General features: G+C 35.2%; 1 long non-coding RNA gene across 1 annotated transcript; it reads right to left on the bottom strand.

The window, feature by feature from the left end:
* Positions 1-3,710: 3,710 nt before the first annotated feature.
* Positions 3,711-4,364, bottom strand: LOC105437084. Its single transcript, XR_004062514.1, has 2 exons — positions 4,194-4,364; positions 3,711-3,753 (listed from the first exon to the last, which is right to left on the bottom strand). It is a non-coding gene; the product is annotated as an uncharacterized LOC105437084 (long non-coding RNA).
* Positions 4,365-6,477: the final 2,113 nt, after the last annotated feature.

Raw genomic sequence — 6,477 nt, 5'->3', positions numbered from 1 at the left:
CTCATACCACTGATGTGGAAAAAGTGAGATTTTCCAAATGTCATTATACAAGTTTAATAAATACACGAGTGCCTTGTTCGGCAAATTCTTAATCATAATTAAATAAATATCATCCTTACCGGATGAGGAGTTTTTCATCTCCTTTAAAACATTCCCCATTTCACTCATGTTAAAGTCATCATTGATACAATCATCATCATTTGTTGAAGAATTATTGTACAAGATATTTTCGTTTTTATTTTTAGTTACGGAAAGTGATTCATCAACCGATTTAAAATAGGTTGCCATTGCATTTGCTTTTTCCTCAGATTCTTTCAAGATATTTCCGTCTACAAATAGATTGTGAAAGATGTGCTTGTTCATTGTACTGTCCCGCATTCTTTTAACCTGTTCCCAGACTTTCCCAATGTCTGTAAATCTATTCATTCTACGGCAGTACTCTAACCAATAATCATATTGAGCTCTCCTGATTACCTTCTGAGCGACAGCTTTCTTCTTTAAGTATTTCTTAACATCATTTAGATCATAATACCTTCTTAACCTGTTTTTAAGACGATTTCTCTCTTGCACCGCCTTCTTGCAGGCATTGTTCCACCAGGGATTTACTTTTCTTCTCTTGGCAATCTGCACACGCGGAATGCACTTGTTCGACGTTTCCTTGATCACCTTAACAATCACATTGTATCTGCCTTGAATGTTTAGTTCTGCACCAAGATTTTCATATCCTTATTTTCTCAATGCCTCTTCAATTTCTTCTCTATACTCTTCCCAATTAACCTTTCTAAAAGACCATCTCTGTCCCATATTCTCACCCCCTGGTCTATTGTACACATGTTTAAAATTTAAGCAAACCAGATTATGATCACTGCCAAAATTATTGGATAGTACTTTCCATTCTGTATTACGTGCTAATTCTTTCGATACTAAGGACAAATCCAGATTTGAGTATGTACCATAATATGGGTCTAACCTTGTAGGAGATCCATCATTTAATAAAACCAAATCATTATTTTCTATAAAAGACTCCACAGTTCTACCGTTTGTGTCTAATTTGTTGCTCCCCCATAGAGGATTGTGACTATTAAAGTCGCCTAGAATCAAATACTTCCCCGGCACATTTCTTATCATGTTATTTAGATCTATTATTATTTAGATCTATTATGTGCAGAAATTTTAGGCATGTTGGTCAGAAAATCCCACAAGATAAAAGGTTTAGTTATAGAAAACAAGGAATATAGAATATTACAATACGCTGATGATACAGTGTTGTGTCTCGATAGTACAGAAAGTTTACATTATGCTCTGGAGCTATTGGAGTTCTTTTCTCAGTATTCAGGTTTAAATCTTAATATAAATAAGACACAGATATTGTGTATCGGTTCCTTGAAAAAAACTGTAAATATTGATTTACATCAGGTTCATGGGACTGACATATCGTTGGTTAACGGGGGATTCATAAGGTATTTGGGAATAGACTTTGGTATTGATTTAGAAAAGCTTCCGGATTTCAACTACGACAGAATATTTGATAAACTAAAAAGGCAAATGATATCTTGGTCGAAACGTAACATTTCTGTTTTTGGTCGCGTGGTCTTGGTGAAATCACTGCTAGTCTCGCAATTTAACCATTTATTTATGTCCATTCCTAACCCTTCTGAACATCTTTTAAAAGCAATAAATGTCTCTTTTTTTAAATTTATTTGGAAAGGGAAACCTGATAAGATTAGCAGAAAACAGATGGTTTGTTCTTACGAAAATGGTGGATTGAAAATGGTTGATGTTGTACAATTTTCTAGAGCTTTAAAACTGACCTGGATTAGAAGAATATTGTTGAACTCATGTGAAGACGTTACCCATTTAATGTACGCTTTCTTACGTCCACTATCATCATTGGAATGGGGTAAAGGTGATATATATTTCACTAAATTATCATTTATGCTAAGAAACTGTTTTTGGAAAGAACTTTTCCAAATACTAGCTTATTTTGTCCGCCAGGTTCAATGTACTACTACTCCTTTTTGGAAAGCTATTTCTATTTGGTATAATTCTGAGATTAAAATTGGAGGAAAGGGTATATTTTTAAAAGAATGGTGTGATAAAGGTATTCGATTTTTAAACGATTTACTAGATGATCAAGGACACATCTTAGCAAGAGAAGAGTGTGAAAAAAAGTTTTCAATCAAAATACAGTTTCTTCATTATTATGCACTCTGTCAAATAATTAAATGCAAATACAAGTCCCAATTGGAAAGTTGTAATATGAAGGTAAATGGACCATTGTGCCCTGCATATATTTCATGCTTGTTGAAAGATGAAAAAGGATGTAGACATATTTATCAAATTATGTTAAAAGAAAAGGATGAACATTTGAATAAATTATGTAATAAATGGCATGCAGATGGTGTATTATTTGATGATAAATATATGCAATATTATTTCAGGGTTATGTTTCGCTGTACAACGCATACAACAGTTCGGTACTTTCAGTACAGACTTTTGAATAAGATACTATATTTGAATAAAGATCTTGTGAAAATTAACATAATTTTGAATAAGAACTGTTCCCTTTGTGGAAGAGAAGAAGAAGAAGATATGGTACACTTTTTTTACTCCTGTAACGTGACCAAATTGATTTGGAGTCGTTTGACTGACTGGTTAACTATTGTAACACGCTGTAGAATAAAACTGTCCTTAATACATGTTTTGTTAGGTTTCATTGAAAAAAGAAATGATGCTTTAAACTGTATAATAATTTGGACTAAACAACAATTATATTTTTCTCGAATACAAAAGTCTGTACCGTCCTTTCGGACAATAAAACAATATATCAAGAATAGTTACACAAATGAGAGGCAAGTTAGTATATTTGCTAACAAAACTGACAAATTCGATAAAAAATGGATAAATTTTGAGAGGATTTTGATCCTTTAATAGGAGTATATTGAATTTCCCATATCATTTTCAGTCATGATGTTGCATTATTATTTAATATTTGTTTTTCTTTCCCTTATCTACATGTATGTTCTGTATATACAGTATTATGGTTGATATTCGTTATGTATATCTTATTATGAAATATTGTATGATATTCATTGGAACATGTGTTCAAATATGTTATCTTGAGATTGATTTTCAATAAATGGCCTGTTGGAGGGTCCAAAAAATGGAAAAAAAAAAAAAAATGTTATTTAGATCTATCAGTTCAATCTTTTTACACGGATTATAATAGTTGAAGATTGAGATAACTCCGTTTTTACAAAAAATATCAACTTTTTGGTATTCGGCGTTCCTGGGTGTATCCATCGCCTGAAAAGTGATGTCGTTTTTTAAATACATCACCAAACCACCTCTTCTGCCGTCCGGCCTGTTTTTACAAACACAAACGTAATTGGGTATAGACAAAACATTAAAATCGTTAAACCAAGTTTCTTGGATGCACATTATATCTGGGTGAATACCTAACAAATTGTTATCAATAAGGGAAGATAAAAAGTTTGCGCCATGCGCCGTCAAGCCTTGTGCGTTCCATTGTACAATCAATAGGTCTGATATGGACTTATTAGTTATATGAGGCGACTTTTTACCATTTCCATGGTAATGTCTACCTTCAAAATTTCTTTGCCTGCTCTAACTACCGCTTCCAAGAAATTATCATCATTACTGGACTGAGGCAACTGTCGTACCACAAACAGAATTAATAAAGCTCCAGCTTTCATACAGACAACCAACGTAGAGGGCACACTACCAATACATCTGTAAAGAAAAAAGATTGATAATAACGGTAGCTGGTGTTATTTCCTATTCAATCTCCACTTAACACCCGCTTGTGATGGACATCATTGTTTTAGATATAAGCCCTTACATGGATCGACCTCTGTAGGCCTATAAAGAGCATTGCACCGGTCTTTGAGAGTTCGACAGTGTCTTCTAGGTAATTTAGATGCTTGGAAAAAACTCATCAAAAAGAAGAAGTGAACCTTTTGATAAATATTGGAGATAATTAATAATGTCATTTAATGAAAGTTCAACAATCACTTGATCATTATGTCACAACAAACTGTTCTCATATATGTCTCTGTCAAGTGACATCTGAATCTTTTCGATGTTGTAAAGTAAAATATTAATACAATGCAATTTGTTAAATCTAGACAATAAATGAAGAGAAGAGATACAAATGAGAATATAAAACCTACCTGCAATAGTCGTCTCGCCCATCATTATCCTCATCCTTCATGTACCATGTATTGGAATAACCTGGATCAAACCATTCTACGGAGGGGTTGGGGGAAGTATAGGCTAGTAAATCATCTTCTTCAGATCCAGCGAGAAGACATGAAAGGAATGGCCGTCTGTAAATCGGCATCTTTTGGAATCTTTAAAATTGGGAAAATTAGGAAACTTCTTGACCGGCCCACAACTGCAAAATTAACCCATGCATTTGTATCCTCCCACCTTGATTATTGTACTTTTTTGTCCGGCCTTCCGCATTCGTAACTACTTCCACTTCAAAGAATTCACAATACTGCTGCAAGGCTTGTTACTCTCTCTCGAGAAAATTTGAGCACATAACCCCCAATATTGCGTTCTCTTCATTGCCTTCCCATACACCATCGTATAACATTTAAAGTTCTTCTTCTTACATACAAAATTATTCATGGTCAAGCCCCTAAATATCTTTCAGATTTGATTTCCTTACGTTCTTCTAGTTCTTTAAGACCTCTTCGATCATCATCAGCAACTTTACGAACAGTCACTCTACACGGATAGAGTAAGAGCAAGGAGTCCGTTTATTGCCAGGAAAATCACTATTTTCTGAGCTGGATATACTGAATTTACTATATATTTCATCTAGAGCTACTTTTGTTTGTATTCCGACTGATTGCATGGATATTCTGCCTGGATATTAAGCCTGGAATCTGACGAACTATATTTGATTTCATCATCGAAGCTCTGTATATATACCACATATAGACGAGCACGTACTATTATCGGGAATCTGCCCCCGTACGTACTGGTATGTAACTTTGACCTTGTGCTGTGCTTTTTGTTGTTGTTGTCATCATGTAATGTGATATTTTGATAACTATATATATGAAATGCACCTATAACTTGATCACTGCTTAAGTCAACTGCGTTAATTGGAATCTGCCTAATATTTATATATCAATCGATTGAACATTATTTGCCGCCATCATGTCTACAGATGTCACACGTGACACGGTCTTATCCGTTGCTAATGACGCCATTCAACGCTACATAACAGGAGAAGAATTTCTCAACTCCATCCGCCGGGCAGTCCGTGAAGCAATTCACGATGAGATTAATACGATCTTAACTCGCGTTGAGAACAATGAAGGAAAGCTTATGGACCTCGAATGCAGCATCAATGAAAGAGAGAAGGAGATCGCGAATTTAAAAGTTCAACTGAAAGATCAACAATCATCACTCGACAGGGTCGAACGAGCCGCGAACATCCAAGAACAATATTCGCGACGCAATTGTCTGCGATTCTATGGAGTCGCGCAGAAAGAGGGCAAAGATACTGATGCCCTAATCTGTGAAATCGCCAAAGAAAAGCTCAAAGTGACCTTGACGAAGGAAGACATCGAACGTTCGCACCGACTTCCTTCAAGGAACCCAGAAGTTTTGAAGCCTCCGAGCCGCACGACAAGGAGTAATGCACGCAATGCGCCTAAACAAGACGACGAACCGAAACCAGATGTCATCATTGTTAAGTTCGTTTCTTATCGTATGCGAAAATTAGTCATCTCCAAACGTCGCGAGCTAAAAGGCACAAAGATGGGTATCGAAGAAGATCTCACCCAGTCAAATGCTCAATTACTGTCAAAAGCGAAAAAATGTGGAAAGATACTAGCGGCGTGGTCATTAGACGGAAGAATTCTTGGCCTCTTCCCCACTACTGGAGGCAAAACAATCAAACGCTTAATCACCAACGAAAGTGACTTGAAATGACTTAAGCATCTACTTTATAGTGCCTGAGTAATTTAGTGCTTTTATTCAGCGTGGTGCATTGCTAGAACTTTAACGTCCTTGTACTTTGATATTGATATATGTTTTAGTTGTTTTTTCTGTTTATGATCTATAAATAAAATACTAAATGGTTAGGGATTGTCTATGTGGGATATGCCAAAAGTCTGTTAAGGTAAATCAAAAAGGTCTATTATGCACACAGTGTAGAAAATGGGTACATATATCATGCGCTCATGTGTCTGACGCATCATATAATGATCCCTCTGAACTATTCATAGCGTGGATCTGCACATGTTGTGTTTTGAAACAGTTACCTTTTTATCATAATCATCCACCAGAATTGGAGAGAAGTAAACGACAGCAGAAACTGGATAGGCATTTTAATAAAACAAGTAATCAATCCAGTAGAATATACTCCAAATTATGTGATAAAGGTGTCAAATTTGTTCATTTGAACATCGTTAGCTTATTGAAGCATTTTGATGA

This window comes from Strongylocentrotus purpuratus, unplaced genomic scaffold (assembly GCF_000002235.5).
Source record: "Strongylocentrotus purpuratus isolate Spur 01 unplaced genomic scaffold, Spur_5.0 spur5_scaffold_1, whole genome shotgun sequence".
Taxonomy (NCBI): Eukaryota; Metazoa; Echinodermata; class Echinoidea; order Camarodonta; family Strongylocentrotidae; genus Strongylocentrotus; species Strongylocentrotus purpuratus.
This window is presented reverse-complemented; position numbering and strand designations above follow the sequence as displayed.